Below are 21,510 nucleotides of genomic sequence, written 5' to 3'. Positions count from 1 at the left end.
TCATAGACAAGGAAGAGTTGCTGCTGGGACTAGTGGTTCATGCCTAGGCCTGAGAGGCACTTTGAATTTTTTGTTGATGTTTTAATACTCCTTTACTTTTGGTCTTAGGCTCTGTGGAATGGGAAGAATGCTTTCTTCAGATGGATCGTAGAGATTAGTGGTGTGATTTTTGAAGACCGAGTTTCATTTTAAAAGTTTTCAAAAGTTAAAGAAGCTACTGGCACGTRTCATATAGTTGGTGTTAAGTTGGGTTGTTCTTCATTGATCCATGTGGCTTGCCTTCAGTGCTCAAATAGCGTTTGGGGGCGTTTAAATTCTGTGTTGGTTTTTTACCTTTTGAGGTAACAGGATTTGAGCCTCAAGATACTCCCATAAACCTTGGAGAGACTGGTTATTGCTTTATTACTGCAGCTGTGAGATATGCATTGACTTTGAACTTGTGCTGTAAATGGACTTTTAATTTAGTGAAAGCTTCTGAAGTTAACCCTAAAGTATATTTTTCCTAAATGGTSATGTTATAGTGGATTAAAAAAGCCTCAACTTGACAAAATCAGTTGGAAACAAGCTCTTCTTCCAGGCTGCTAGGATGTATGGGTCAGAAGTTGAGCATAACTTGGAGAAAAGTTGCCAGTTGAGGCTACCTGTGAGACTTAGTTATGTTTAATGTATTTGGCTGGATTATTTGGTGGTTTTTAAGGTTTACTATTCTGTACGGGGAAAATTGCCAGGCATCTTTCTTTGCTCTGTAGCTGCCTTGCTGCCTGTCTCTGTGCAGTGGATGGTGGGGTTCCAGGAGGTGCCAAGGGCTGCTTTTGTAGCAKGGCTCTGTTCTCTGTGTTTCTGGAGTCACGATGCATTTTACAGCACCATCAGCTAAACCAATTGTCTTTTGACTTTTGAATAAATAATGACAGGCTTATTGTATGCTGATGTGATGTGAAGTAGGATTAATAAAGAACTTTTTTTAAGAGTAGCAGATAATATCTGCAAAACGATTGCTGTGGTAGCAGAACTTTGTGTATGCCAGTTGTTCACGTCAGCAGCTTTGATAGATATCTTGGGTTTTCTTGTTGGCGGTCATACAGACAGCTCTCTGAAGAGTTTCAGACACTTTTAAGAMATGAATTTGTATATCTGACCAAAGGTTGCTGTCGTGGTTTAACCCCAGCCAGCAACTAAGCACCACAGCTTAGTCCCAAGAACATTTTTACATTGTTCTTGGAACTTTTTCAAGTGATTGCCATTTAATTTTTGTATCCTTTTTATTATATGCTGGTCTTGCTCACTTGAAATGAATTCACACTGTCATTGGAAGTATTTGGTGCAAATCCATGATGATTGGTGTTTATGGGAGAGGTCATTTCCTGGTTTTTAACTTTTCTTTCTTCTTGTTTCAAAGAGTACTTTCTTTCATTTGATTTCAAAATTGCTATTTATATGCATGGCTGTGTCACTTGGTCTTAGTCTAGCAAATAATTTGGCAGAGTAGATGTGGATCTCTGGCTGAAAATGGGGGCATCAAGTCTCCCAGATCAACACTCTGAGGAATTTCAGATCGATAGAATTTARTCTGGCCTCTTAAGTTGGAGGTTCCCAACACAGATGTGGTTTGTTGGCCTGGACCTCTGTGACCATTAAGGGTTGGGCCACATTTGGTGAACTTCTGGGGAGGGATTTTTAACTTGGTTTCCCCAAGGAGAACTGCAGTTTATGTGCACCAGAAAACCTATAGAAATTAAATAATCATTCTGAGGGTGACAAAGCATTTAACAGACCACCCCAGAGTGACTGGTGAATGTCCATCATTGGAGACTTCTAAAGCYTGACAGGACAAAGCCATGAGCCACTGAGAGCAGTGTGGCAGCCAGCCTTGCTCCAGTGGGGTGGCACTCTTRGGTTAAACCTCTGTGGGCTCTGCAGGCTGCTGGCTGGTGATAGCTGGAGGGCTCCTCAAAGGGCACTGCTGCTGGAAATACTATTATAGGTACAGCTTTAAACAACTTTCAAAAATGAAAACCATCCTTTATAGCAAGTTGGGGTTTTTTTTCCACTAATGTGAACCATTTTTCCTTTGGTGTCTAGCCTATTCCATGTCTCTTGCAGGGGCAGCASCATCGCCACTGGTGGTTCTCAGGTTGCAAACCTGCAACAGGAAACCCTGTTTCCTTTATCTCTGGGCACACAAGGTGGGGGGAGTGGGTTGTGTGTATATTTACTTASTTATTTTCCCTCAGGAGACTGATGTAAGTAGAAACATGCACACCTTGGGCCACGGCACAAATTTACTCTCGCTGAAGAAACTGTGGCAAAGATCAGATTTTATATTTTTCTTTTTCATTTCTGAAGTGTGATATAACTTTGTGTACATGTTTAAAAATTAAAGAAGACAATGAGTGGTGAATCTCAGACTGCAGGCTTAAACATTGGTGCTACATAAAAGTCATTGCAGTTTTTATTTCTGAACTGTTTACAGATCTCTTTGTTTTTGTGGACAAGGCTTCTCTCCTCACTTTCTGAATTACCAATCTGTTTTTAAAAAAAAAAAAATTAAAAGAAAATGTTTGATACTCTTTTTTGAATATTTTTACATGTCTTCAAATAGAAGACAATACTACATCAGCAAATCTTAGAGGGCCTTCCCTCTTCTGCTGGATGCAGATGAGGTTTCTAGGAGTCTTTTTCTTTCAAATTGGAAGACCTGAAATATCATTTTATGCTTTCAGTCCATGCAGAAGAGCTGCATAATTGTGCAGAAGAAAGTTATGGTTTAACATTCTCATGCCTTGAAAATAAACAAATCTTCATGAATGACATGATACTGGCACTGATCATCTACTTTCCAAATGTATTTAACAGCTTGTTGTATGAATCAGAATAAAATAGTTCAATAGACTGCACTGTATTGATTATACAGCAGCTGAAAGAAAGACTGAAATATGATGCTTTCCCCCAGCTTTTGCTAAAGAAAACAGTTAGAAGTGAAGAAAAAAGGAGATAGTTATGTAAAAGCTGTTAACATAGTTTATCCTTTCTTTGGATTTTTTTGTCCTTGACTCTTTCCCTTCTTTTACTCTTCTTTTGCAGTCTTTGAGGAAGGAAGTATTGGCAGAATGTAAAGTCTAGTTTTGTTTAATCCCCCCTCCCACCCTGATTTCTGCATCACCTTGCAGGGTAGTCATTGACTCCTACTTGACATAGCTCTGGAAATTCCCAGATCTGGTACTGTTTAATGCATTGCCGTACAGAGAGGGTAGGAGAATTTTTGCTAGGGTGCCTCTGTCAATATAAACAAAAGGAATATACTAATATAATCTTAAAACATGCCATCCATTTCAAAATTTAAAAAAAAAATTAAGTTCTTTGGGTTTTTAGGGCTTGCCTGTACATTGAAGTGAGTGGTTGTGGTAGTCTGGAGTACTRCCTGCCACAGACACTTCCACTTGGCTATTTGAACTGTGGGATRTGCACCGTGGAATAATTTGAGAGCCTTAAATTAATGCCTGCCTTATTTTACAATTGATACCCTATCTAAGTAAAGCCAGAAGATCTGCAGAACTTCATAGGGTTTTTCAATACGTGCTTAAATCGTCAGGACTTTATTTTAATCCCGTACTATTGTACTTTTATTTTCAGCTTAGGAAAAATGTTAAGGTTTATTAGTATGCTAGATAAYATTTGAGAACAGGAAATTATTCTGTCTCCAAACAACAGTATTGGAATTGGGTGTGAACATGCAACAGTGTACTGTATATTCTAGATTTAATCACTTGTATATGTAGCGTTGATGCAGTAAAGACTTTCAAATTTGTTGGTAATTTRAAGAACATCTCCTGTAAAACAAAGGTGTGATAATAAGCAGTAATTAAATGTGGTGAAGGTGCTCATCATCGTTATTTTAACAGAAGTTAGTCATTATCTACTGATTGTTGACATCATTAAATGTAATTTTTTAGTATGTAAGTTGGTACTTTACATACCTGWGCAACTGAATTGAGGCTTTCCATACTTGCATTATTGAAGTATCTTTTTGTTCGTGCATGTCAAGTGTAATGACTTGCTTCAAACTGCCGACAGCTTCGTGCCTGCCGAGGGCAAGAGGGCACATGTTGTAAGTGTGCTTTTTACTGAGACATATAATGCATTGGTTCTGAAAATAGGGGCAGGGGGAATTCTAATTCAGAGCAACTTTGCAGTTGTGTAAAGCTGGCYACAGGAAAAATAATAATCTGCAAAGTGAACATTGTCTCTTGTAGAAGCACAGACTGGCCAGAGATAGAAAATGTSTGAAGTGCTGAGTGAGGGAAGAGAKCTTAACTGTTCCTTATATTTTGTAAAACTGCACTTTTCTTAAAAAAAGAACCCCACAAAGCAGTTGACTGTAGTCATCAAATATTCCTAAGTGTGGTGCAGTCTAACTTTAGGTGACMGGTGTCTTCATGTTCTTGAAGCAGAGCTTTAAGTGATTTAGGACTAAATRGACAGACCTCACAAACTAACAGAAGTACAAAAATTTAGGAGTAGTTGAAGGAATTCTTAGATGAAATCCTCATTTAATCTTTCAGTAACAAGTAATAGGAAGAAGTAATTGGAATTAACAAGGGTCGAACTTGAAGAAGTAATTGGTGAAACCGAGAGCTAATGGATAGATTTAAAATAATGGTTTGACCACCATTACTTTTTTGGAACATATTGAAAGGTAGTGTTTGAACATCTGGGAAGCTGGAGAGGATAAAAGCAATCCAGAAATATCCAGTTATCATGRCTAATGCTTTTTAGTAGAGAACAAAAAACGCAATTTTTTTTGACTTGYGTTTAAATATTGTAGCTAAAACTGTGTGAACAAGTGAATCATATAATTTGTTTCTATCTCTCCCCTTTTCTCTCCCTCTTTTTCCTAAGTGTTATAATTTATGAAAGAAGGGTCCAGAGAGTCTAATTTTCTAGCTTTAAAAGTGAGAGAAGAATTTAAGCTCCTTTGGAAGGGAGGCAGGAGAAGAATCAGCACAACTTGGTAAAAATGAAGGTAAATGCTTAAAATTCTGAGTAGTTTAAGTTTGAATCCTGCTTTCCTCCAGAATGCTTAGTTTTTTTCCCARGTATAGTCAGAAAACAGACCTAAATTAATGCTTGCTTGAAACTTAGCTACAAATTAGAACTTTATTCTTTGTAGCTGAAGTTACATGAGGGTTGTATAAACGTTGTACCTGCTTGGGTTGCTTTTAATGTTAAAGTTTTTACATAGGAAAAGAAGAGGGCTTGTGAAACAGTGCTCTTTATTTCAGTGGCATTTTACAGGTTGCAACAGAAACTTGGCTTTGCAGCAGWATGTGGGTGTTACGTGCTTGCAAGTAAAGTAATTTAATGTTAGTGTTTAATAGTACTTCTGAAAATGAAGTAATGGTATGTGTCATATAATGCAAAATATCCCTAAATAGTGGTTGGTTCCTGCATTACAGTATTTTCCTSTTGCTGATGAAGGAGGTACAAAAACCTTTTTGTGTCGGATGTTCAAAGCTGTTTTGCCAGGTAGAAAAATTCTTCCTGAAGCTGGTGGGTTGTTTTCKTTTTGAATCTAGTATTAGTGCTGAGTGACTGTTCTGTTGGCTTAAAAATGCTAATAGCAGTAGTTATCTTGTTTTCTGTAACCTCTCTTTGTTATCACTTTGGTACTTAGCTGAAATGCCAAAAGCTCTTGAAATCCACTGCAGCTTCAAGCGGGCTAGGTGCTGGAATACTGGCTTCCTGAGTAGCAAGTCAGTGTGTTTTGCTATCCCTTTGCKCAAAATTTTGAACCAAAGACTTAGGATACTGTTGAAGTGCCACTTCTGTTCAGTTTATAATTATGTTAATTAGTGCAGAATGTCATTAAGATGAATATATGCAGGGTTAATGAAACTACTTGTTAAATTGAGCTATTGTCATTATCTCACTACATGGCTGTACTGAAAAGTTTCTTGGCTTTTCCCCACAAGAAAGATAATTGAGAAGGGCTTGCAGTGTGTAGCTGTCCCTTGGGAATGGATCATCTGGTCTCAGTCACCTCCTCTAAGACACTGGATGTTCAGAGACTTGGCTGCAGGGGCAGCACTGTTTTAATAGCAATACATAGCTTTGACCATACTCTTCTCAGGGCCTTTGCTTGTCTTGTGAACACAAATGAGCTGTCCAGTCKCATGATTACATGTGAGGAGCAGGCTGTTGCTTCTGGTAAGGTTAATAACATCTGCCAGCCTACTTTTTTGTGTCGAGAGAGAAAGGATTTGTGTGGGGAAGGTTCTGTGAATGATTTCGACTAGTGGCAGAAACACTTCTGGGATGAAGTTTGATTTCCTTGTATCTCACTCCTCCTCCCCGCTTAGTTTTAGACKGTTCTACCTGGCCTGATTAATAAAAAAAAGGGAAATGAATGAAGCAGGATAAYGACAATACTGACAATAGGTAAGCATTTTGTACTTGTATCTGTACTTTCATGGACTGGAAAGAGTCAAAGCCCTAATTGCTCATCTTAGGCAAAACAAAGAAACATCTARGTATAACTAATGCGGTGCAGCATAGTTGCAAGATAGTTGTGCTGCTCTGCATTGCGTGCACTCTATTTATGGGTACTAATGAGATAGTATTTTGGTGTGACATTGTCACAGCCTTGTATTTATTAGTTTACCTTAATGACTTTGTGAAGTAAGCAAGTGCAGGTGCCCTTCAGCAAGTTGTTTCAACATACACATGAGAAATCTGTAGTAGTGTTCAGAGCAAGAGCTGCCTTGGGCTTTAGATTTCATCCTACTATGGACAAATTTATTTATAACCAGCTGTAAAGCTGTGCAGGAGACTCTTGAGCCAGCTCAGAGGAAGGCAGTGACTATGTCTGCACTCATCTGCAACCTGCTTTTTTGCTCCCAAGAGTGCTCTGCTCAGCTCAGACTCCTGCTGTTTACTGGGARCACTCCCTGGCCTCATGGAATCTCATGTACGTACATCAGTGGCCCCTTAGTAAGCTTGAACAAAACCATGACAGTTACAGATTAGTGCTCAAACCTGTGCCTGGTTTTTACTATTTTATTTACTATTACAACTTTAGCTGTCAGTGCCTACAACGTAACACTGCTGAGTTTGTTGCTGCATGTGTACAGCATTTAATAGCAGCAGCATGACATGTCATGTGAGCTGACCCGACTTCCTCTTCAAGCTTAGGTACAGTGYTGGGCTAATGTGGCTGTCACCTTTCTGGTTCTGGTATTAGACAATAGGTGTAGCTCAAAGGTCAGAATATCAATGGTACCAGCATAGTACTTGGCATGCTACAAATTAGAGTAGTACTGGAATAGATTGCCTTGGATTTTAATTGCTTAGTAGATGTCTGTGTTTCAGTGAGCTCTTCTGCATCTTGACCTGTAGCAACAGAGAATGAGAAGGTCTGTAAAAATGAAAAAGGAATCAAACGGAATGCATCCAAACACATTAAAATTGTCCAATCTGAGGCCATTAAGATGTATTTTAAAGTATTCCTTTAAGTCTGGATTGATGTGTGGTGTATACTCTCAAGACGTCTTCAGAAAGGATTGTGTTCAAAAGTTATGTGTGAAGTAGTGCCTGGCTGTACTTCAGAGAATGTCTTTACTGACACTGCACCCTGTGAGAGTCAGCCAATGTGCCTCGCTTTGTCACTTGCAGCTTTTCCATTTTAGTTTTTGTCTAGTTGTAGCAAATGCATGGACATCTAGCTAGCTTAGTGCTAGCTCGGGTGTCTGTGCTGCATGGCAGTCACTGCTGAGATTGCAGTTGCTATGTCCTACATTTCTGATAACAGCTTTGAGGCAAGGTTGTCCTCAAAGGTTTTGGTTTACTATGGAAACCAGCAGGTGTGATTATGCTCTGTGTGTTCCTTCCAGTTTGCTTTTTTCCTTTCCTTTCTTCTCCCCAACTTCCAAAATATTTTGAACTTGCTGGGTTTGGTTTAGCCCCTTACATGTCCAAAAGTGTCCAACAGCTGTTGTAAAAGCATACTAATGAGTAGGTGAGATTGAGTCCCAGCAGTGGTGAGARCTGTAGCACACACCATAAGTATGTGGTAAGCTGCCAGAAAAACTGTGTGATGGATGGACTGTATCATGGGAGGAACTTCAGCTGGAGTGTATGTATTTTTGTATATCAAATCTAAGCGAGATTTGAAGGTACCAAGGCCGTGTTTGTTCATGTAATTGCTTGTTCTGTATAGATTTCTGTCAAGTCTTCCTTCCAGAAAACGTCCAGAAGATAAAACGTAGTGGGAGCCTGTAGTGGTATCTCTATGAGATCTTTTTCTTTCTTCCCCCCCCCGCCAGTATGGTTAGCATTACTGCTGTGTGAACAGCTTTTGTGGGTTTTTTGGTAGAGGAAATGACTTTATATCAGAAAATGCCTTCTTCCCTCCCCCAACTATTTTGAAATACCRCACTCCCAGTGTTACTGTTGAAAATTGAAATATTGGTTACCAGAAGCTTTTTCATATTACCTTTCCTCGAGCGGAATCTTTGCTMTGTGCTCCTGAGATGTATTCGTGTTTTAAGGCTCAACCTGCAAAATTGATTAATCAGAGGAGGACAAACACAAATGGGATCCTGCCTTTCCACTGTCCTCCCAATTCACTTTTACCAGACACTCTGGGCTTCCTTCTGACTGCCTGTACTTACTGGGAAGTGCTTTATAAGGCTTGGTTTAAAAGAGATGGTGTGATGAGTGTGAAAGATAGTTTTGTTCTTGCTTTTGTTTGTGTGATCAAAACTTAAGCATTATTTTCTTTCAGTTTTTTTTTCTGTTCTGGTTGAGAACTTAAGCAGRTTCATTTTGTACCTAGACAGGGGATGCAGAGGCTAATTGTTTTGGGTCTCACTGGACAAGTATGAGACAGCATCCAGAAAGGATATCCTGACTTTGAGACGTGATTTCATCTCGTGCACTTGTAATGCTTTTGATTGTTGGACAGTAAGGCTGCACGTAAAGCAGAATTTGTAATGACATTTTTCAGCTCGAGATATCAGTCTAGAACATAGGTTGCAGTGTGAGATTTCTCCAGTTGTRGAGATGCAAATATGTGTTTATATCCATCTTGGAAGGGGAGATCTTTGAATAAGCTGCATGTTGACTTTGGTTGTCTGGGACAGTGGCAGCATGTGGAGCAATAATGGGGCCAGACTCCTTTGTGTGCTTCTCGTATCTCAGCAGCTGCCATATGCTTTGCAGTCTGGGATCAGTGAGTTCCTGCTTCCCCTCCATTCCATTGCTTCTGAGATTAGAGATCTTTGATCCCTCTTTCCTTCAAGAGTTGAGGACGATACTTGTTTCATCACTGCACTGACTATTTGCATGGCCTAATACTGGATGATGATGATTCACAAATCTTCTAGGGTAACTTTTTTGGGGCTGCCATAGTGGTATTGCAGTTTAGGTGACAGTAGCTGTCAATGTGACCCTTTTTCACCCATTCAGTATCAGTCAGCACTGGGTTGAAGAAGTGCTGCAATAACAATGCTTTTGAATTTCTTCTTAGTAAAAGGAGAAGAGAGCAATGGCACAGAAAGCCATTATATAAGTTGGTTAGAAAAGCATGTAATAATATATATCCAAACTTATCTCAAGATTGCAGAGATGTAGCATCACTGAGCCAATACTCTAAGCAGTACTTCAGGACTTTAAGTACTGAGTCAAAAGTACAGTGGTCATATGTAGAGTATCAATTTCATAAATTATTCTGTTAGCTTTAATTAAATCAAAATCAAAATGCTTACCAGGTAGCAGCATGASTTAGTTGCATTATGCATTAATAATTTAGACCAGTATGATTTTATAATGCATTAGGTATTACGCACTTTTCTACCGTTGATACCAATTTGGTATCATGTTCTGCCACTTGATAAAATTCAAGCATGTACCTGAATCTCATTTGGATCAAATTTATCATGTTTGGAGATATGATAGTGCAGAAATTTGATGTGAAACCAGTATTTCATCTCCTGTAACTTCTTGACAACTTTATCTCGACAGATGTTTGAGAAAGTGTACTTTTCAACTTTTTTTTGTACCTAACAAATAACTGGTTTTATTCAGTGTTTGAATGGTTAAAGAAAGGTTGGTCTTTGCATGCATTCTGCAACCACTGTTGTCTAAAGGTATGAATGGATGCTTTCAGACATGGTAAACTGATCTTCATTGTGTTTACCTTTTTGTTCATCATCCATTCTTAGTGTTTTGCCAAACTCAAAGCCTATTTCTAATTTTGTAAGAGGGAAAAAATAATTCAGTCTTAGTGAAGCAGATTCTTTCTTGAATTCTCTTTATTCTTTTTGATAGATATGAAACCACAAATCTTTTTATCAGGGGAATGCTAAAGAAAAGAAGGGGCCATTAGAGGAAAAGATTTTAATGGGATCATAAATGTTCTATTTGGATCTGTCTTATTAGACATTGCTTGGAAATTGAATCTCCTTCTGAAGACATTTACATRTTCCAAGTTCTCGGAATTTGACCTGATTCTATTTCGAGCTGCTATTTATGTTACAAGACATGAATTGGGCTCTTTTAAAGTCTTTTGRCCTTTCTTTAGCAAAAGAGGAAAATATACTCTTCTAGCCTTGCAACTAAGTGTATTTTTTTTAAATTAGAAAAAATTGACATAGAGTCTGTGGTCAGTTTTCTATACGGTARGAGATGCTGAGGTTCATAAGTAGTCTCAGTCTGTGGTGTTCAGGAGTGCAGGGTAAAAAGATTCAATGCTAATGGTGCTGGGAGATTTTTGACAAAATATTTGTTAAAGCCATGGCTTAAGATGATGTATTTTCAGTTTGAACTATGGYAGGTTAAAAAAAAAATCTGCTCAGTAGAGATTCCATTTAATTTTTTTCATTTTTTTTACCCCCTACAATAGTGGCATTTATCAACACCGAAAGTTTGAACAGCATAAAGTTTGGTGTACAGTGATAGTGACTTTAGCCTAGTCTTTGCTATACTTTCCCTTCAGGTGTAGAAAGCAAAATGATCTCCCAAGTCTTCTTCAGAGTAATAAGCRCAGGTTTCTCAGCCTGTCCTCGTTCCTTATGTACTTTAGCCCCTAAACTGTTGGTGGCCTCTCTGCTGAACTTTCTTTYGTCCATCTTTCTTGTGCTGGGCAGGCTAAAACTAGACATGTTCATTTAGCTGACATCTCACTAACGTTGAATAAAGTCCATGGCACTTASCAGGTTTAGACAGCACCAGCAAGCACTTCAAGGAAGATATTTTAAGCTCACTCTTATCTAGAGCTTGAGATGGTGTGTTTTCAGAAATGTCTATTTTTATTCCCAGATGCATGAGGAAACTTTGAGCAATTTTTTACTCTTACTGTTTTCAGAAAGGGTTATTTACATTGTTTAGCTTARAGTAGGCTTTCTAATTTGTAGCCAACTTGTTTCATGCAGCTGAAGATTTAATCATTTTGTTTCTCTGCTCTTTGAGGCTTTTTTTCTGTCTAAATTGAACTGGTAATAGTTGCACATCATTTTAGTTATGCTACTGATGCATTTTGCCTTGTGTGGCATGTTATATTGCACTTCTTCACACTAGGCATCAAGCAAACTATGGTGGTTGTCTGACTTTGAGTGAAAAAGTAGTTTTCTGCTCTCTTTATTCTTGTTGTCAGCTTCCAATTTATAAATTACTGTTTGTTTGATCTACATGCAGGGATGCGCTTTGCACCATATTTTAATGTGTCAAAGTCAGTAAAAGTCATGCTAGAATAAATGCTTATGGGAGAAATATGAAMGTGGGCATTCTCAGAAGCAGTGAGAAGGGAAATGAAGTAGTGGCAGGGAACAGAGAATAGACAGTAAAGATATTTTTGTCCAATGCAAATCAGTCTTTCACATAGACCAGTGAAAAAAGATGCTTTGCCCTTGCTACTTGTATCTTTTATCTTGTGATGTCTAACAGGCTGCATGATCATGCCRGAGCAAAAGCAAGCTGTCATACAGCTCTCTTGGTGCACAGTCCAGGTCATCCAGAAATTGGAGTCTTGGCTTAGGTTCAGACTTCTCCTATGGTAATATTTTTAGTCATATAACTTTGATTTTTGCCAAAGACTAGCTAAAACTTGCTAGGACCTGCCCAACATTATTTTCTCCGAATTGCAGCTCTTGTGCCGTGGGCTCCCGGCATGCTGGATCACTTGCTTCATTTATAAGATAGCACATAGTGTTTYAGGACATAAGGACAAATCAGTTTGCAGCCTGTGCTTGTCACAGCTGTCTTGCCTTACACCTCATGGGAAAAAGATTTATCAGGCATAATTATATCAAATTGAGACACTCTTGTTATCTTGCCAATGTTACTTTCTTTCTGTTAATTTGATCAGTGGACACAGATGAGATAAAAATGTAAACAGTGCCTATTTGAATGGCTTTGTGCTTCTTGGATTATTTAAATAATTCATTTAATCTGCCATGAAATTACTTGGGTTGTCATATGGAGATTCAACTAATTTAAGTTTTTTTACCTCTTAGAGTTTATTTTATTTCCACAAAGGAGATTTAATACTTTCAATCACTTATACAGGATGAACTTATTTCATAATGCACCTGCAATTCTCTTTCTGTAGTCACCGGTGTGGAGTTTGTAAACTGCTGCTTATTCTTTGTAGAACAACTTAAAAAAAAAAAAAAAAATCCAGAGTGTTCGTGATTATCGACTTTTCCAGCTTTACTGTTGAAGTGTTATTTGTAGTAGATGTAGGTCAGCTAAGCCTTACTAGCCTGGTAGGAACTTACCTTTCAGTCTACACGTGTAAYTCTGGAATGCTTCAGGAGAAAGCAAGGCTGTATTTTAGGGTGCGGTRTCTCTGCCTTAACTTGAATGAAATAGAGGTGGCTTGTAGGGGGATTATTGTAGGGAAGCTGTAGAGACATTATTGTTTCTGGGTGAAAGTCTGTCTGGTGTCCTGGAAATACAAATMCTAAAATAGAAATGCTGAGGAATTGGGAATGAAAATAAGAGGAAGGGAAATAAAACTATTGTTACTTCAGACTTGATTTGCTTCTGCGTGAACTGTTTTGTATGTGGAATTACTTGTAAGATGGATAAGCTGAAGAAAATTGGGGTATAGTAAACTCAAATTAATTTTTCTTTCCCATAAAGTGCCTTATTAATTTTTTTCCCTTAAAAACTGTATGTTTTTATGTATGTGACAAAAACGTAGCTAGAAATATTTTGATTTGTAGCTAAAGCCAGTCTTTAGTTGGAGAGAGAGGTTTGCCTATGTGTGGGAATTACTCTGAAACTGCTTTTTGTCATTTTCTTCTAAGACAGTGGTCTACACTAGATAAACATTTAGAGCATGTCTTGACTGCARTATGTGAGTTAATGGCTCATTTTTGCTTTTGCTCTGAAGGTTGACTCTGAAAACCATGCTGGCTGTATTGGCTTTCAGTATATATCAAATGCAAGTTTAATTATGGAAACTGAACCTACTTTAAAGCAGCTGTGGCCAAGGTGAATGCTCTCCTGTTTTTCTTTAGTCTCKTTCTTACCAACTGGTGCAAAGAAATAATCTGGTACATGTAAATAAGTTCTGGTTTTTGATTTTCATGCATTTTAAAAAAGGCCTCACAGAACACCACCCTTTTTCCCAAAAAGCTGACAGGAAAAAGAAAGGGAAATGCCTTGTAAAATGGCTTTTCTATCCTARCAATCATACGGAATGGTAGTGCTGCTCTTCCCATGGCCAAGTGCTTGTGGAAGATTGAGTGTGTGTTGCTATGACGTGGTGTGTGGTGCTCTATCAGGGRGTGCCTGGAGAGGCTCCCAGGTGGTGATGTGCTTTCATAAAAACCACTGCACTTGCTTGGGTTGAACTGAATGCCTTCCCTCTGCACCACGCGTGAAGCTGTAAGGGATGCCTTGGTTCTGGTTTCCTATGTTTTTTTCATAAATTTGTATTCTTGGTTGCTTGTGAGTACGTCAAACTGATCTAGATTTACTTGAGAAAATAGAAGAACTTGTTGAGGAACAGGACGCATTGGTGGGGCATCAATACTTTTCTCCAAAGGCAACAATGCTTAGTGGGCAGGTAGTCAGTGTTGCTGATTTTTAGTTTTTTTTTTTAATTCATTCATTCCCCCCCCCCCCCAGCTGATGCTTTGGAAAAGCGGTGTAAAAATTGCTTCAATTAATGAGCTTCATCTTTTTGAGAAGCCTTTCCTTTTCGCTGGTGAGAGAATAAATGGTAGAGTATTTGCTTGATTAGTCTTTGTTTCCATGTGTTTTAGCAGATAAAATGGAGACTGTTCTTAAAAGCTAAACTCCACTTTGCATAATTGCAGCAGCACTAAGTAGTAGATCAAACAGTAATTAGCTGAACAACTGGCTAATGGCCACTGGAAGAGGAGCGAAAATGGGCAGGAGGAGTGTGCTGCTGTTGAACCATCTTGTATTCTAGTTGAGGGTCTTTGCTGGGAAAAAGGGTGCTGATTTGGCATACTGCTTTTTAGTATGACTCTACAGATTACTATGTCTTCTGAATGGAAACCCTCAACTCCAGCCTGCAAAAAGAAGTAAAAATACTAGAATATATGTTCCAGGTATAATCTTAATTTCCATATTTTTTTAATTGAGGCTAATAATAAATGTTATTAATGTTCTCATTTTTGTACCTTATTGTGAGGATAATGGCTTTCAGTGAAGGTGTGTGTAACAATCTTCTTGATGTGTACACTTGCTGGGGCATCAACATTTTACTTTTAGAATTTACTGATTTGTAGCTCTGGCTGTGTGTAAAGAGGTAAATGAGAACTGAGTTACAAAATGTGAAGTAGCTCTGTACATGCTAGGCTACTGCTGTATCCTGCTGAGAGACTTTTGTAAAGTCACCTTAAGTATCACACGAAGGTTACTTMGGGAAGAAAAAATCACCACCAAACAAAAACCCACCAGTTATTTCTTCTGATAAATGTAGGGATCTGGCAAATTCGGTACCATCTTAATGTRTCTGTTCCTGTAGCAGAGCCATTTTACTACTGTACTTGTTTAAGGTACGGTTACTACTGTGTGAAGTGAATGGCTGATGTTTTCAGCAGGCAAGTGTTCAAACTGTTGGTTCAGCTGAAGGGTGATCTTGCCAAAAGGGCTYTTTGTGTTTTGAACAAATTGCACAAATTGATTCTTTTTGTGTACCTAAAGGATGATTGAGGCATATGGTGCATTCATAGTTGAACTTGCCATGTAGTCTTGCTCAGTTTATCAGTTTGCTCTGTGAATTGTTTATATGGTTGCAACTGTAACTACAGTTTTGCTTGGTAAGGTTTTTACAAAAAAAAAAAGAGAATGGGTTTAGAATTCTTGTTTTGGGGGGGAGAATTATTTTTAGTATGTATCTCTGTCATGATACTGTAGCCATTAAATAAAATCTTTTACTTTTAATAYATGTTTAGATGAAAACTATTCTTTGGACATGAACTGATGTTGATTCTGATGGGAATAAAAGTCTGAAGATTTTTGAGAATCCACGGCTATCTAAAGAAATTGATGAGCAGGGTAAGAATCCCTTATCTTGCACAGACCTTTTGTGGTTATCTAGATACTGTAATGCAGAATATGCCACTTCCTGCTATGTAAGTGGAAAAAMCAGCAAGTTACGAAAGCTACAGACAGCAGTCAAATTCAGTCTTCTCTGTTTCAACATAAAGCAAAATAAGGCAAAATATCATCGTTCGGAATAGTCAAACCTGGAGAATGGCATGCAGGAAGTGCTTTCCACAATACAGATACATGGTGGCAGAACACCGTTGAGGGAGAGGAGGTGAATTTTCTGGCACCTGTTTATTTTGAAATATAAGAAAAGAATTGAAGTGCCATGTTGACAGTGGAGCTTGGAGGAATCTGTTTKAAAATGAGGTTTAATATATGGAGGTCATGACTACTACTCAGGGATAACTTCAGGGAGTTGCTTTAGGTTTKAAATATTCTAAAAATGTATTTAATTTGAATTAAAAAAAAAMAMCTCTTTCCTGTCAGATATTAAAGTTTTGCCTGATAACTTTTTGGCATGCAGTAGAAAGCTCACATTGTRAAGAAGATTGAACAAAWGTGGGCTARGAAAGAAACCTTCTRTTTCATTTGAAGGTCTGTTCCACARTGTGTAGTTAAACCATATCTGTATTTTTTCTTTTAATTTCCGTTAACTTCTTTAACTGCACAGCTATAGACTATTCATTGTAACAGTTTCTGACCTTGTGTTCTAATTGTTAATGGAAGTAGAATGACTTTTTAAAAAATGCTGCAGGAATTTAGAGGGATTTTGATGGACAGAAAGAATCATCCTGTGACAAAATTGACTTAGTGGCTTTATACTTTGAAGCTCTTTGTTTTTCCATTGAGGAAAATGTAATTTCTGCAGTGCAATGCTAGCATGGATCTGGCTCAGTTTTTCTTTTTAAATGTGAAGCRTTTCTGTGCTTGAGACAAGTGAAGTAGGGGGAATTTACCTGTGTGCAGGTGGATTTTTTTTTTAATGTTTCTTAAGGGCAGGAGCAGCTGAAGAGGAGGAAGCTCTTCAGGAAGAGCAAAGGTGGTTTAAACATACTGTGGTGTTACAGATAAGCTGACAATAGTTGAGGTCCTGTTTGTTCCTTGGAGGTTAGGAAATGACAGAAAATGTTACTAACTTTTTTTCCTTAGTTCATCTTTTGAGGAGTACTTAGGAAGGCTCTTCAGTGTAATAAGTTCAGGTATTCTTCCTGAGAATGGTTTAGACTTTTGTCTTTAATTACTGTTTGGACTGTTTTTGAGAGAAAGGTATTTTGTGAATTTTTGAAATTTCTTACATAATTGCTAACTAAGCTAAATTATACAGAGATAGTACTTGTTAACCTGTGTGCCGTGGCCCTCTTTTCTGAGTGTTAGTGAGCCATTCTTATGTGACCAAAGGAAACATGCGTGATTAAGACAGAGTATAGTGGGGAGGTTTTGTTTCTGTGTTTGGTGATTTTTTTAGTTTTTAATTTGAAAGGTCTATGGTCTATAAAAACACCTAAAACTGAAATGTGCCTAAGTGCAGGTTTTGGAGGGCCAGGATTTCCTTCATTCTCCTCAGAAGTTCTGATATTGAGAGACGTCTCTAAGGGACTTGCAATATAACCTAATACATTTAATGATGAGCTAAGGTGCCTTATGTGTCAGCCATACACCTGGAACTGCATTATGACTGTCCTCTCTTACTGCTACRTTTTGCTTGTGGGTCCCTTCCCATSTATGTCACTGCTGCTCAGGACATGGAGTCATGTTGCTGTCTCAGTCCTCCTCCACCTCCTACATGGAATTGAGAAAACATTAGACAGGCAGTATGCTKCACCAAAAGATGTGCTCATGAAATCACATCCTAAAAGTGGTGTGGTAACTTCAGGTATTTCTGGGTATGTGTATGTTTCCTTTTCTGAAGGCCAGCAAAGCTAGGAAATATGTTTTTAAAGAGCTAGTATAACTTTTATCTGTAAACCAAGAACACAGGTTGTAACAAATGCAACTTTGTGAGTATGGTGCAGCTCCTGTCTCATTCTGAGAGAGCTCTCAGCCACARCAACTCTTCTGTATTTCTTTTGATTTTATATCCTTCTGCAGTGAGGGTGTTAATTGAGACTGTTGTGGGTTGTCTTGGACACTAGAAACTGGGATGAGACAAAGTCTCTTTCTTTACACAATATGCAGCTGTTGGGTGAGAATAATCTAGTTATATTTTAAGCTGTGCTTGAAATCTATAGGTGACAGGTCCCTTCGTTTCCTTTTTTCATTTTTTTTTAAATCCTGTTGGGAATGTGTCACTCCTTTAATTTCTTAGTGCAGTTTCCACCTTACACAATGTCAGTGATCTGAGTTATTTATGTATTTTCTGTGTGTTCCCATTATGGAACTTACTCTTCGTAAACTTGGGGKTTTTTGCTCTCCTTTTTCAAATCTTATTTTACAAGGTGTCTGTGCCAGCTTCTGCATGGCAAATTGTTTCTGTGAATGTRTTCCAACAGGTGTGTTATTTTTGTTTTCCTGGCATTTGTTTCACAATTTAGTATGAACATRCTTTACCTCTGTATTTCAGTCTGGTTCAAACAAGTTTAGCTCATGTGGTGGTTTTGATGGAATGACTGTTTGGCAAGCATTGTCTGTAAATGCTTTGGTGCTTTCAGTGCATAATATTTTGGTACTGCCATAATGCAATTGCATAATCTTAAGTTATGTGCTTATGAATAAGAGATGTTTTTAAGGATTGTATGGTAGCCTTGAGTTGAAAATTTGGTACATGAAAAAAATCTTAACTTTTTGTCATTATCACAGGCTTTATTATACRGACTTCTTTTTTCCATTATGTGCATATTTCCACCCGATATGAGTCTTGTGATGTTACAGGAGTGTGTGGAATTTGTTTCAGGTTTTATAGGGGCTCCTTAACAAAAGCAGTTTGTTCAGCTTTGTTAGTCTGTAGTTTCAGGTGACTCATTTGTGACCCTTGTGACATTCTACTCTCTCCTCTGCTCCATATGTTGTCTGGAGAACTTTGGGTTGATMTGACATTCAGGAAGTGCTGCATATAATGTTCTCTCATTTTCCAGTATGTAAAAATTACTTTCATCTTTGGAGAGTAACTTGAATACATATCAATACTGTTTACTGTTTTACATGTATCAGTTTTGAGGGCCTAAATCTAAACCTTAAACACTGCTAAGAGTGTATGTAGTAGACACCCCCTTTCTTTAATAATATAAGATGAAAATTGTACTAAGTTATTACAAGCCATATATGAAATGCTASAGTTTTTACAGTGTTCTATTGGCTTAAGGACTGCCAGCATTGGAGAGGGCAGATTCAGGGTGTTATATTAAAAAGCGCCTGATTTTCAGTGGATTCACTTTTTGATTCAAGCTAAAATTCTGATTTTGGTGTTTGATTCAAGCTAAAATTCTGATTTTGGTGTTTGTCCCCCAAAAAATGGGGAGGAAAATTGCTCTTGAATTCCTTGTTAACATCTGGTTATCTTATTGAGATTTCACCAATTCCTGTGTACAATGGATGACAATTTCCTGCTTAGGTTGATGGTTTTAGCTCTTTTTAGTATCTCCAAGGCCATAATTATCCATCATTTTTATATGGAAGCCATGCTGTATCTGTTTGTCACTTTTTTCTAGTCCCTCTGTCTTTTTGAACGCTGTGRTTGACAAACAGTAGTCAAGAAAACAACTGTGGTAGGTTGTATGAGGTGATGATTTATGTATTCTCTTAAAASTCCATGTATGTTCCTGAACTTTCCAGTTGTATTACAGCACATAGTTTTTGGGTGCTTATTGTCTCCTTTAGCAAATCCTGGAGGCTTGCAACTTTCTTTATGAAGTCAGCATGCTTTACTACATACTGTATTGTAAAGAAATGATGAATGTTTTTCTTTGAACAGRCAAGCAAATGAAGATGAACACTAAAGAGCACCTTTAGAAGAGCCAAAAGGCACACCTTGTAGTTACGGCAATGTCATGATAACTCTGAATGCATTTTAGCCTGTTGCACTGTGCTGCCTTAAATCCAAGCTGCTGCATGGTAGAACTGGAAATATTTGTAAGACACATGTTCCCTGCCAATTTTAAGGCAACCACACCCTGACTTGTTTGCTATGCTTACAAAGGTACATTTTTGATTTGTAAACAGTTCCTTATTGTTGCTGTGTAATAAGAAACTGATTTAATGACATTTCTGAAAGGAACAAGCACTGTAAATCTTAGCTTTTCTTAACGGGTTCTTTTGTTTGAACAAAGTGATGAATAAAATGTGTGACTTCAGTTACAGTTTTACGTGTATGTGGTACTGAGATAGAGCAGGGGCAGCTCTTTGTGCTTGTTCCCTGCAGTCAGGTAGTGGGGAAGTCTTCCAGCGTGAAACCTGAACTTTCTTCCTTGCCCCCTTGCTGGCTGGGTAAATCAGTGTGCTGCAGATAAACAGGTGTATTTTATACCTGTCAGTATTCCAGTGGCTGTCTAACAGAGATACCTCTCCACACAGTATATCCAGCTGGCAGGATTTGAGAGCCAATATAGTAATGTGAAATAATAATTTGCACTACATTTTAAGGTTATTTAAAAGGTACTATGYTAAATTTCAGATAGTAAGAGGAAGATGCTCAGAATCATTCTAGTCTGTTTACATTTAGAATTATTTCTCTGAGACTGCTTGATAATACACAAAAGAGTAAATTTCTGGCTGGGCTTTGGGGTTGCAAAATRCCAAATACAATACTTGTGAAGTATTACATGAACTAAATATGAGTTCTGTGACTGCTGCCTTCTGTAAAAAATGGCTTTTTACTGCTTTTGAAAAAAAAAGGTAACTCAAAACCATAAAGATGGTCTCATGAAGAGTTACAACCTTTTAAGTCCATTTGACGCCACAGAATAATGGCATGCAAATATTGTATGCAAATACACAGATACATAAGAAAGCTTTGACTTGATTAGAGTTCTACATGGATAATGAGCAGAAGACTGGTTTTATGTGTTAAACAATTGTGGTGACCATGAACATATGCTTTGACCTTTTATTTATGGCTCTWGTTTATAACTGTTTGCCTTCTCTTTATGGGGAACACAGTGCTGTGTTTTGCGTGGTAATTGTTTTTACTTTGCACTGTSGAGTAGGGGTAGATCTTCTGAAGCCAAATAGTTTGATCCTGATTCAGTTAGCTTATCAGTGCATAAAAATCTGGTGTGAATTTAAAATATCAAAGTTCATTTAACAAAGAGAATGTGCTGGTGGTTTTTTGTTTTGTTTGTTTGTTTGAGTTTTTTGTTTGGTTTTTAGTTGTTTTGGTGGGGTTTTTTTTTTGTTTKTTTTGTTTTGTTTCCCAGTTTCTTAAAAAAAAAATTGTAAAAACAAGAAGTAATGCAGAACAACTTGGAACTTGGTTTATGTGTTAAACATTCCACTAAGACCAGCTTCTACATTGTTACCAAGTATATTATTATAAGTGCATAACCACATATTTTATATACGTGTAAATGCATATTTCAGGATTCTTGTGGTCCTCATAATGCAGAAGAGTTGCTGCATGCAGTACCTGTAAAGGTTATTTATTTGTGTAAATGAATCTCTTGGTTAATGAACCTGTTTGATTGAACAAGTCCATTAGTTCCTGAAAATATCTGCTCAGAGAAGTCTGAGCAGCAGAGTCCAGTAGCTTGTGCTGTGAGTTAAGCTGTGTCAAAGTACTGGATTTCAGGGAATCARCTTTTGAGGAGTTGGAAAATAGAGGACAGTGCATCGCTTACTGTGTTTCATTTAATGTTTCCATACCCTGCTGCTGAGTGTGTTACTCTGCAAAAGATGAGCTGAAGTGAAAAACGTCTATTGCTTACTATGCATTTATAAGTGAAAACAATTAATGTGCAGACCTTCAGTGCTGTTCTTTTTATCCTTCATATGAACCACTTTTTCTGCTTGAGATACAATTCCTCATCTGTTTCCAATGTCAAAGGACACACA

General features: G+C 37.8%; 1 protein-coding gene across 3 annotated transcripts in view; it reads left to right on the top strand.

Moving 5' to 3' along the window:
- SIPA1L1 (signal induced proliferation associated 1 like 1) overlaps positions 1-21,510 on the top strand; it is a 191,723-nt gene that overhangs the window by 4,083 nt on the left and 166,130 nt on the right. The window contains exon 2 of one of the 3 annotated variants that reach the window (XM_057366737.1): positions 15,432-15,534. The exons of the other annotated variants lie outside the window; for them this stretch is intronic. The gene's annotated coding sequence lies outside the window, so the exon portion shown is untranslated. The remainder of the gene's footprint in view (positions 1-15,431; positions 15,535-21,510) is intronic. 3 annotated transcript variants of the gene reach the window in all.

Source organism: Malurus melanocephalus, unplaced genomic scaffold (genome assembly GCF_030028575.1).
Source record: "Malurus melanocephalus ecotype Western Australia unplaced genomic scaffold, MMel_1.1 scaffold_2, whole genome shotgun sequence".
NCBI lineage: Eukaryota > Metazoa > Chordata > Aves > Passeriformes > Maluridae > Malurus > Malurus melanocephalus.
Note: the sequence above shows the minus strand (reverse complement) of the source record. Positions and strands in the feature narration are given on the sequence as shown.